Source organism: Carassius carassius, chromosome 15 (genome assembly GCF_963082965.1).
Source record: "Carassius carassius chromosome 15, fCarCar2.1, whole genome shotgun sequence".
Taxonomy (NCBI): Eukaryota; Metazoa; Chordata; class Actinopteri; order Cypriniformes; family Cyprinidae; genus Carassius; species Carassius carassius.
In genome coordinates this window covers 31,844,207-31,856,201 of record NC_081769.1, presented here as the reverse complement: position 1 = coordinate 31,856,201, position 11,995 = coordinate 31,844,207, and the positions used below count along the sequence as shown (strand labels likewise).

Below are 11,995 nucleotides of genomic sequence, written 5' to 3'. Positions count from 1 at the left end.
TCATTAGCATTCGCCATGACCAATTGTAATATTAGATTATTGAATACCCAGAGGGTGATGAATACAAGCACAAAATTCTGCATATCATTACAGCATGTGAAACATAGAGAAGGATCTGTTCAGGCTACAGCTTTTTACATTCGAAAGGTGCCTTCAAATCATGACTTGGTATGTGATTTATGTTACGTATCTTGTGTAGTGCATGTCGCAAGGTGAGCTCAGGTGCAAGCCTTTTCTGGAGCTCTAATTTATGGTTTGTACTATGTAAATATCAACTTTATTCCAAGTGTTGTTATTGTTAACTAAAATTATTATAAATCATTTCTGTTAATTGAAAGAAAGTATAAATATTAGATGAAAAAAAGAAAAGAGCATTTAAACTTTAATATATAAAACTAAATTAAATATAAATATTAAGTGCAAGTACTAAAATAAAAAAATAGAAAAAAAAAGGAAAATTATAAAAGCCCATCACAAAATTACTTAAACTAAAAATGAAAAAAAAAAAAAAAAGTAAAAGTTCAAAATATTTGTAAAATAGTATATACATAATACAAAAATTACACTGCTGGAAGAGCAAATGGGAAAACAATCTGAAAACATGTGCACCATCAAATCTGATAACAAATACTTAAACAATTATATATATATATATATATATATATATATATATATATATATATATATATGTATATATATATATATATATATATATATGTGTGTATGTATATATAAACTAAACATTAATAGTATTTATATAAATATAAAAATAATAAAAATTACATCACAAAAATTAAACAAGCTTTAAAGTAAAAGCCAATTAAAAATAATAAGAATAGAAAGTATCATGTTAATACATAATAAAATGGGAAAATAAACTGTAAATCTAAAATTAAAACAAAAATCCAATTTTTTTTCATCTAAAAAATATTAAATAATAATAATAAATAACAATAATATCAATACAGATATATAAAAAAGCATAAGCACAAAATATTTCTTAAACTAGCGCTATAAAATTTATGTCGATAACAGAGCAAATTCTTACTGATACATTGATATAGCAATAATCTGGTTAGAATTAATCTTGGCAAATCTGAGCACAGTTAGGGACATTTCCGAAATCGAGATGTGATACACGTTAGATCACTGGTGTTACTTTTCAGGAAACAAACCTGCAGGTATGCAAGAGATATTTGAGATCTCATTATCTCATTGTTTTTTTTTTTGTTTTGTTTTTTTTTCACACCAATATCTATAAGATCATATAGAGTCTACAGTCTGGTTGTTTTTTTTTCTATTTGTTTTCTTCAGAACAGATTTGCATTAAAAACACTGAATGAACGGAAACATTTTTTAAGGTTTGACACACATATGGTAACGAAAACAACTTGAGGACATGGCCTTTTCACATTATGCAGTCTGTCACCTGAACTCAACTCAGACCAAACGCTTCACAGCAACTCACTGAACCTCTTCCTGTCATGTAGAAGAACTCATGCTCCTCAGACATGTCTGTAGACACATGATCAGCTTGTGAAGAAAACATTTGACATGCCCAGTGTTCACCAATTGAAGCAAAGCTCTGCAGACAATCTTTAATTCAGACATTATTCAGGTTTTACATTAAATATGCACCACTAGCCATCTGCTGCACTCTTCAGTGCTGGACGCTGTGAGGCCTACTGCAGAACCCAAAGTGTCTCTCCTATTCGCAGTTTTAAAAGCATATGAAAATTTTATCAATACCACACAAGTTTTTCCACAGTAATCTTCTATTCAATGCATGGTGTACAAAGCGACTCATCGAGTGTAATTTTTTCTCACAAACGTCAGTAGATAACATGATGATTAAGCTGACGATTTAGCCATTTAAAGGCAGCAATGTATCATCCATGGCAATCCCATAATGCATTGCAACAAGGTCAGTAAATAAATCTACGCAAAATGGCTGATTTTAAGACAAGACACAACAGACAAAACCAATGTTTGGTTTCGTTTTTTTCATACACTGCTCAATGTTGAAGTTAAAGGCTAGTTTGTTTCTGTAATTTAGTGGACTAGATGAAAGAAAGCATCCAAAATACACCTGCAAGTGTTTAACTTATTACACCTTGTATATTTGCGCTGTTAGATTTCAATTACAATACATATCTTTAAAGGCAGCAAGTTTTTTTTTTTTTCATGCGCTGCCCTTATGGAACAAAAATATATTGCAGTATATTGGAAAATATCATGTAATATAAATCATGTATTTATATTAGGCATATATTCTTATATATATTTATTTTTTTCAATATATTGCAATTTACTGAAAGCGGCAATCATTTGTATATTTTGCAATATATAAGATAATATATGTATCATCAATATATTATTCAATGTATTCAAATATATAATATATTAGAAAATAAAAATGGAAAATAATATATTACAATATATCACTATATATTTTAAGAAATATATTGGTAAATATATTTTCCTTTCGTAAGGGTGAGCCAATGTATAATTAAGCAGCCCTTACACACAGACTTTACTTCTAATATTTCTGTTTATGTTGCAGGACAGCAATACGGCGGCCTGCTATGCTTTGAGAGTGCTCAAGAACACTGGCTGTCCTGTGAACGCTAATGCATGTGTAATGCAATACGAACAGGTGATTTCCATTTTACTAGCTTTTTTTTTCAGCCTTGCCTTTTGTGCTCAATATGTGAACTTCACCCTGTTGAGCCTTTGTCAGTGATGGTGCCATTCTCAATACAAATATATTTTCAGTCTGCTTTTGTCGAGTGCAGCATATACCCCTCAAAACCACATGGGTGTATTGCTGACAGATTGACAGTTTGAGGCTTTCATTTCGAGGGGCTGGAAAGAAGTCGATCTGGTGGTTGTCAGGAAGTCAGTCTGCACACCCTTTGAACATCAAAAGAGCAGGTGTGCTGGTTGAACAGTAGCTGAAGTCTTGTGATGTCAACAGGACACACAGTGACCTTTAGAGAAAGCAGACGCTGAAGCTGTTCTTTTGCATTGCTGAGGGTGAAATTTTCGATTTTTATTTGCATGTGTGCATATATACTGAGCTTAACAAGTACTTACTAAAGTTCATGGAAGAAAAGCATCTGTCACTTGACTTAACGCCACTTGAATTTCTGTGTGAATGCTGAAAAAAAAACAGGCCAAAATATTTGATATCTTCAAAAATTGCTCTTTTAGAAGGAACTCTAAAGAAAAGTTGATTTACATTGCACGTGTGCCATAAAATTATGCAGTTTTTAACTTGAGTAGCACATCTTGGATGTTACAGTATATTTAAGTTGATAGCTTAGATAATGTAGCAAAGGTGATTTTAAATGTCCATCTTTTCTCAGTCTCTTCATAGCATATCTTGTGACCAGTGCTATTTTAGTAACATTGAGATAATATTGCATGCACATATTTATATACACAACCCCAATTCCAAAATGCAATTAAATAAAGAATCTTTGATTTGTTCATTCTCTTTAACTTTTAATTAATTCTGTTTTTGACCACTGCAACACAGTCCCAGAAAATTGGGACAGTAGAAGTTACGCTCAGCTAATTTGGAAAGATTTGCATATGTGACCCTGGACCACAAAACCAGTCATATGGGTCATTTTTTGGAAAATTATTTTAAATTGAAATTACATTTTTGAAATTGAGTTCTATTGATGTATGGTTTGTTAGTATAGGACTATATTTGGCCGAGATACAAATATTTGAATATCTGAAATCTGAGGGTGAAAAAATAATCTTTAAAGTTATCCAAATGAAGCTGTTAGCAATGCATATTACTGATCAAAAATTACATTTTGATACATTTACGGTAGGAAATTTACAAGATATCTTCATGGAACATGATCTTTAATTAATATCCAAGTGATTTTTGGCATAATAGAACAATTGATAACTTTGACCCATACAATGTATTGTCGATAGTTGCTACAAATATATCTGTGCTACTTGTGACTTTTTTGTGGTCCAGGGTCACATATGTCTTTCAGTGTGAGGTGAGTTATCAATATTTTTGGTTCATTTCAAAAATGCAAAAATCAAGACTTTTTAATTTTTTTTGGTCATGATGTCATGGGCGTCCTCCATCATTGTATGTTAAAGTAGAGTACAGGTGGATTGTTATCCCAGGACCTATTCACGTATTTGACAGCATGTCTGAATTCAAGGCTGAGGGTTTTATTGTAGCGTCGGCTTCTCGTTGAAATAATTTATGTGGATTGCACAGATGTTGTTCAGATCCTTGTTTTTTCCACTCAATTACAGAATCCATCTTGCTGTTTTAATTATCCTATGAAAAGCCCATCTTCCTCTCCCACTCCTCTTTTTAAGCTCATATTAAGTCCCCCTGTATGGTCTGGAACTCTTTCAATGTGCCATCTCCATCTTTGTGCCTTCTCTACTGTAGTATTGTGCATTGTTTGTGTTGGCACCTCAGGTTTGTCGAGGGGTTTGATGGAAGCGATTTGTCGCCGCTTTTTGGATGATGCTCAACCAAACTAAAAGCAAATCCATCATGTTACGTTTTACTTCAAGACAACATGAAATCAAAATTGCCCATATTTACTTTCTTACTGCACATTCCAGGTCTCATTGTGCTCAGTTTATCACATCATTCACTATAAATTATTTTCCTTCTCAGCTGATACATCTGAGATACAAATACATCTTACTTTTCAATCCTTTTTATCCACAAAACATATAGAGACCAGGGTTAGGGTTAGGGTTAGGGTTTATTATCTAAATATTTCACCTTGGACCTTTTAACTATGCAAATATGACAATTAATGGAACATATTTTATAACAGAAGGTGTAAATGGTACGTCACATACACATACTTCTCAATTAATTAGAACGTCATGGAAAAGTTCATTTTTTTTCAGTAATTCAACTCAATTTGTGAAACCCGTGTATTTAATAAATTCAAAGCACACAGACTGAAGTAGTTTAAGTCTTTGGTTCTTTTAATTGTGATGATTTTGGCTCACGTTTAACAAAAATCCACTAAATCATGATCTCATTAAATTAGAATATGGTGACATGCCAATTAGCTAATCAACTCAAAACACCTGCAAAGGTTTCCTGATCCTTCAAAATGGTCTCTCATCAGTTTGGTTCACTAGGCTACACAATCATGGGGAAGACTGCTGATCTGACAGTTGTCCAGAAGACAATCATTGACACCCTTCACAAGAAGGGTGAGCCACAAACATTCATTGCCAAAAAAGCTGGCTGTTCACAGAGTGCTGTATCCAAGCATGTTAACAGAAAGTTGAGTGCAAGGAAAAACTGTGGAAGAAAAAGATGCACAACCAACCGAGAGAACCGCAGCCTTATGAGGATTGTCAAGCAAAATCTATTCAAGAATCTCAGTAAACAAGGGATGGACTGAGGATTTGGTCAAGGCATCAAGAGCCACCACACACAAACGTGTCAAGAAATTTGCTGAACCACAGACAACGTCAGAGGCATCTTACCTGGGCTAAGATGAAGAAGAACTGGACTGTTGCCCAGTGGTCCAAAGTCCTCTTTTCAGATGAGAGCAAATTTTGTATTTCATTTGGAAACCAAGGTCCTAGAGTCTGGAGAAAGGGTGGAGAAGCTCATAGCCCAAGTTGATTGAAGTCCAGTGTTAAGTTTCCAAAGTCTGTGATGATTTGGGGTGCAGTGTCATCTGCTGGTGTTGATTTGAAAACATTGTGTTTTTTGAAAACCAAAGTCACTACACCTGTTTACCAAACATTTTTGGAGCATTTCATGCTTCCTTCTGCTGACCACACTGCCAAAAGCACCAAAAGTTGGTTAAATGGCCAAGGGGTTGATGTGCTTGACTGGCCAGCAAACTCACCAGACCTGAACCCCAGAGAGAATCTATAGAGTATTGTCAAGAAGAAGATGAGAAACGAGAGACCAAACAATGCAGATGAGCTGAAGGCCAATGTCAAAGAAACCTGGGCTTCCAGACCACCTCAGCAGTGCCACAAACTGATCACCTCCATGCCACGCTGAATTGAAGCAGTAATTAAAGCAAAAGGAGCCAAGTACCAAGTATTGAGTACATGTACAGTAAATTAACATACATTCCAGAAGGCCAAAAATTCACTAAAAATGTTTTTTTTTTTTTTAATATGAAGTATTCTAATTCGTTGAGATCCAAAGACTTAAATTACTTCAGTCTGTGTGCACTGAATTTATTTTATACATGAGTTTCACAGTTTGAGTTGAATTACTGAAATAAATAAACTTTTCGACATTCTAATTTATTTAGATGTACCTGTATGTGCAAGTTACTATATTTCACTATTCATTTGTACTTTTAATTTAGTTGAACTATTATTATTATTATTTAGATATCACAATAGCAGCTACCTCTTGGGGATAAAATCATGAAATAAAATGTCATATCTGCTAATTTTGACCATTCACAGTTCACAGTTGCAACTTATAAATCAAATTTTTGAATAAGAACATCAGTTCTTTTTTTTTCTTCTTCTTTTTTTATGTCATTATAAATTATTTATTTATTTATTTATTTATTTTGACCATACAAGTCAAACTCCAAAATGGAAATCATAATTAATAATTAAATAAATAAAGATGTTTTGCTTAAATGATGTTGAATTAGGTGGAAAGTTTTTGCATTCCTGCCCTTCTACTTTCTCTATCTTCTCTATTATAGCATGAAACGAGCTAATGTTTGTTGTTGTTTTGGTTCTCCCCAGTCATTACAGGAGAGCTGCTATATTTCCATATTCGTCTTGAAGACTCTAGTGTGAGCTTGTCACAACAGGAGACGTTCCCTCCAAGTACAGTATAGAGCCAATGTTCTTGTAGCTAGCCATGCTGCATTGTGGGAAAAAACTGTGGGGTACATTCAAGCCTCCAGCTAAACGCGGTGCTTTGACGGCTCGCTCCAGACCGTACCTGACATTTGTCCCCAGTCCAACCGGATGCGGCATGAAAAATTCACTGAGAAGAGGAGCTGGAAGAAATCAACATTTCTCCCGTGACTTTCACCTCGGGGAGAGCAAGGTGAGCAGAGCTCACGCTTGTCATGGATGCATGCTCCTGACAAACATAAGTAGATGCTAATGGTGAATTCGTGACAGAGCAGAGTCCCACCACCATATGGCTAATTGCCACAACAATATCTTCAGTGTTATTAATCACGTTTTCATAGTGTGCCATGATAATTGGAATAATTAGAGCGAGAGAAGACACAGGTCTTGCTCTCTCTTTTAACATCTCACTGAGACCAGGCGAAGTGAGAGCTTCTCCATCTCCCCCTCCTTTATTTATACGTTCTTTATGGATTTTCTCCTACATCCATATGTTGTGCTTTTTTCTGCTTCTATAGAAACTCTTTTTTTCTGTCCCCTCCTCATCTCCGATGATTCACTCATCTCATCTCCCGGTGTTGTGTAGGTTGTCCTCTGGAAAGCGTTGAGTATAATTAATGGATGACGGTCGTCTCAGGGTGGGGTCGGGCTCATAGTTGGCTAAATGAGGCCATCGCACACCCCGCTGCTTATTACCAATGGCAAAAAAAGACGCTTAACTCGTCCCTTAAGTCAAGGTAAAGAAGTAGTTCACACAAAAATGACAATTCTAGAACTATATAAATGCCATTCTAAAACTGTATGTTGTTATTTTTGGGGAGAATTTTTGTCCTTGACTATTAAAAAAATTAATAAATAAAATAAAAAATAAATCAGCATAAAAGTGCTTGTTTATATTAAAGCTTAGTGTGGAGAACGGACTCAGATTTTGGTTGATGTTCACTGAAAATGTTCTCCTCAGCTGCAAATTATAAAACAGATTTTTGAATTTGAACCAGTGGCGTAGCGTCTGGGCATGCAGGGTATGCAAGTGCAAATGGGCCCGGGCCAATAGGGGGCTACTATTGCGGTTATCTGTGTGAATATTAAGGATGGACAAATATAAACATAAAAGTGGGGCCTTAAAGAGAAAAGAGAAGGTGGAGAAGTTAGACATGACACAAAAACTACCCAAAATAGACATTGTTTTTTTTGCCGACCTAACGTTAGTGCGAAGGACAACAACACCGTCGAAGGTGAGAGGGAAGTTTTGTCAGCTAATAGCAGTTGCACGTCTTTGGATGAGAACAACAATGCAGCTGACAGCTTGATGAGGTGCAGAGAGTCGGGGAGCGAAGAAGCAGTCGCAGACGAGCCAAAAGCTGGATATTCGGTGGGAAATATGTCACTGGGTGTTGGATAAAGTAAACTATCCAGACACACTAACAGATGGGCAAGTTAAGCATTTTATTGTGTAGCAAGGTTCATGCAAACCCCCCGGTCCATTTCCTCGAGATCCATTGCAAGGAGACAGGTGCTTTTCGACGAGTTTTTACTCCACCACAACAAAAGCTGGTATTCAGCTACCAAGATCCTGGCTGTGTCACTCGCCTAAGCTTGACGCTGCATATTGTGAACCATGCTGGTTATTTGCTGACCGCAGTCACAAAAGCTACAACATGGCATGGACAAAAGGAATAAGAACATGGCAGACCCTGTCAAATAAAATTTTCAAGCATGAAGGCGCAGAGTGCCATGTAGCAGCTTGCAGTGTTTATGATCAGTGGCGTCTGCATGGAACTATCGACGAGGCGTCAGAACAGCAAATCCGTCAACAAGTTAATTTTTGGAGGCAGGTTCTAGACCGCATCGTTAATGTCACTTTAACTCTGGCATCAAACAACCTTGCATTTCGTGGACACTTCGAAGACACTAAAAGTGTAAATAAAGGTAATTTTCTCTCTATCATCGACCTACTGGCCAAGTATGATCCATATTTGAAGGAGCTGCTCAGTCGCCCTGCTGGTTCCGTTAAGTATCTCAGCCCAGAAATCCAAAATGAACTGATTGGTGTGCTCTCTGAGTCTGTCCAGAAAGAAATTATCAGTGAAATTAAAGCTGCGCCGTTTTTCTCTGTGATCACGGATACGACTTAAGATGTATCGAAAGTGGATCAGATGAGTCAAATCTTTCGGTATGTAACCGTAGAGAGGGATAGTCAGGGTGCTGCAATGGCTGTAAAAAAATCAACGAGTCTTTTCTGGGATTCCAGCAAATGCCTGACTCGTCCGCTGGCACAGTAGCCAATAGAATTTTACATTTGGTTGAGGAAAAGGGTCTTGATATTTCAAAATGCCGCGGTCAAGGATTTAATGGGGCTGCGAACATGAGTGGCATATACACAGGAGTTCAGGCAAGGATACAGGAGAGACAACCAAATGCCACTTATGTACACTGTGCTGCCCATAATTTAAATCTGGACCTCAATGATTCCGTTAAGTCAATAACCGAGCTGACAAAGTTTTACAACACCATTGAAAAATTATACGTGTTTTTTGTGCACAGTATAAAGAGGTGGAATGTATTGGTTGAAATGACTGAAAAACCCACTCCGGGTGCGGATGTCACCCTGAAAAAACTGTGCGCTACTAAGTGGGCATCTCGCAATGATGCCGTGTCTGCACTCAGATACAGATATGTTGACGTGTTGAAGGCCCTGGCCAAAATTTCGCTTACCAGTAAAAATACAGATGAGCGCAACGAGTCTAAGGCTTTGATAAAGCTGATGGAAAGATTTGACTTTGTTTTTATTATAGTTCTTCAAAGTGAAGTCTTGGAACAGATCAATGTCATTTCAAAAATGCTACAGGCAAAGGATGCTGATCTACTAAAACTACAGAATTACTCGACACTGCCATCGTGGAGTTGACAAGGTTCCGGGAAAACTTCGAAGAGGCAAAAGCAACCGCACAATTCATGGCTGAAAAGTGGGGAGTGAAACAAATCTTTGAAAAGGAAAGAATTAGAAGAGCAAAGCGCCATTTCGATGAATTCTGACAGGATGAACATTTGGCTGATGCTGAAAGTTACTTCAAGGTAAATGTTTTTAATGCTTGCCTAGACATTATAATTTCCCAGCTGAGTCTGCAATTTTCAGCTTTGCGATCAGTTGTTTAGAGTGATCCAGCCACGTTTACTTGCAACTGAGGAGAAGGACGCGATATACGAAGGGGCACAGAGGTTAGTGGAGAGATACAACCAAGACTTGTCTCCAGTCCTTCCACAACAATTGATCACATTCCGTGCCGCCTTTAAAAGACAAATCTCTGGGATGAAAACAGTTCAAGATCTGGCCAATTTTTTGATTGTTGAAAACAATTCTATCACATGTAGCTTCAGTGACATGTGCACCGTTTTATTTCTCTTTCTTACCATCCCTGTTACTGTTGCTTCAGCGGAGCGCTCATTTTCAAAACTGAAACTAATAAAAAATGATTTGCAGAGCACCATGTCGCAAAACAGACTATCGGGACTGGCAATTCTTTCCATCGAGAATGCACGAAGCCGTGAATTAAACACCACGTTCATCGTGGATGAATTTGCCGAAAGAAAGGCCCGGAGATTGCAACTAAAATGAGTGAGTAGTTTTGTGTTTTTACGTTTTTGGCCGCCGTGCCAAAATTACTGAGTAGTTTTATGTTTTTACATTTTGGGCCGCTGTGCCAAGATCAGTAGTTTAAAAGTGTTTAAAAAGTTTTTTTTTATTATAATTATTATATTTTTTTGCACACCTGGCATCCCATTCGAAGTTGTTCTTATTCGCACTTTGAATATGTTTACACTATAAAATCTGTCAAAATGCAATACTATGTTTTTTTTTGTTTTTGTTTTTTTTGTTAAGGGGGCCCGTAATATTTTTTTTTTGCATATGGGCCCGGGACTGACTTGCTACGCCACTGATTTGAACACAAATTAATTTTTTAACACTTCATCAGAGAGTAAGATTATTACTGTTATCAGTATTATTTAATTTTAATATATTTTTTAATATATATATATTTATATATATATATACAGAACATTTTCTCTGTATAACTATTAACACTGTTCCACAATTCAGTGAAATAAAAAAATATGAATATATATATATATATATTATTTTTTATTATTATTATTTTAGGTCTCTACGGTTTTTACCTAGTTACTGCATAGTTCAACAATTTCTTTAAAGAAAAATGGCATATATAAATAAACATTTTCACCATGTCAATCAAGCTCTGTATCTGATATTGGAAAAAAAAAATCTCCATAAAAATGTTTACAAAATCATACTATAATATTATGAGAGGGAAAGAAGCAATTTTGGTTGGTATTTACTGAAAATCTCCCCCTTCACGGCAACTCTCAAATCTCATTTTTGAATCTAAACATGACTAAAATGTTTAGAGTTTCAGCAGAAGGGCAAGATTATCCCTGAATGATTTAATTTCAGATATTATTTTATTTATTTATTTATATTTTTTTTTACTTTTGTCTAGTTACGGCTTAGTTTAACTATTTGGCATATCTTTTATTTTATTTTTTATTTTTTTAATTTGAAATAATTTTTTAGATCTTGACCAGAGGGTTATTCAGAGATTATTCTGATTTAAATCTGAAGTTTTTGGCCACATTACTGCATAGTTTTTCAATGATATTAGATAAAGTAAAAAACTATTAAAAACTGCAGCACCCCTTTTAAGAATACTATCTTTTCAATATCTATCTCAGATTTGATCAAAAATTTCAGTTCATTAAATATCCAGTTCCTACTGTATGTTATGTTTTCTACAGTAACCAAGGTGGTTAAAAGCCACAAAATGAATCTCACTGCATTCTAATATTCATAGCCGCATCATTTCCAGTCTTTTCCAGCTGTTGTACTCCTCCTGCAGGCGAACATGATCTTTGTCCTGCAAACAAACGCCTTCTGGTTTGCGTATCATCTTTATTATGCAATACTTTCACTAATATAATTTCTTCCTTAGAGAAACCAGCTGACACGCCAACAACGAGACCATCAAGGACAAAGTCAGATGCCTGGTTGCTTCCATTGCTCAAATGCTGAAAACAAGACGTTAGAGGTGGGCGATATGACCAAAATCCT

General features: G+C 35.7%; 1 long non-coding RNA gene across 1 annotated transcript; it reads left to right on the top strand.

Moving 5' to 3' along the window:
• The first annotated feature begins 2,612 nt into the window (after positions 1 to 2,612).
• LOC132157864 (uncharacterized) lies at positions 2,613 to 11,995 on the top strand. Its single transcript, XR_009437633.1, has 4 exons — positions 2,613 to 2,656; positions 6,754 to 7,063; positions 7,457 to 7,607; positions 11,877 to 11,995. It is a non-coding gene; the product is annotated as an uncharacterized LOC132157864 (long non-coding RNA).